Source organism: Etheostoma cragini, chromosome 16 (genome assembly GCF_013103735.1).
Source record: "Etheostoma cragini isolate CJK2018 chromosome 16, CSU_Ecrag_1.0, whole genome shotgun sequence".
NCBI lineage: Eukaryota > Metazoa > Chordata > Actinopteri > Perciformes > Percidae > Etheostoma > Etheostoma cragini.
In genome coordinates, this window is record NC_048422.1 from 23,338,527 (window position 1) to 23,338,948 (window position 422).

The 422-nt window shown below is 40.8% G+C and overlaps 1 protein-coding gene across 1 annotated transcript in view; it reads left to right on the forward strand.

The window, feature by feature from the left end:
- Positions 1-422, forward strand: part of LOC117959724 (metal transporter CNNM4) — a 21,409-nt gene that overhangs the window by 7,727 nt on the left and 13,260 nt on the right. The gene's annotated exons all lie outside the window — the stretch shown is intronic.

Here is a 422-nt window from a genome sequence, read left to right on the forward strand (position 1 = left end):
CACACACACTCACACACACACACACACACACACACACACACACACACACACACACACACAACTACACCTTCCCCTTGTCTGAGCTCCTCCAGCATGGGATCCACACACACACAAGGCAAAATTTGTTATGCTCTGTATTTTTTATTGATTTTTTTATCTATTTTATTTATAGTGTGAAATCATAACAGAAGTTTTCAGGACCCTTTACATCTGGAGTAGGTCTAGACCACATTCTGTAATTTACAAAGACCCAACATTTCCCCCCCAAAAGCATGCATTTGGTGTGACAGCGGTGAGGAGAAAGTGCTTTTTACATATATTTTTTTCGTTTTGCTTTGATCTCTTTTGTGAATGAGTCTTGTCTCCATCTCCATCCACTTTTCTCTCTCTCTCTCTCTCTCTCTCTCTCTCTCTCTCTCTCT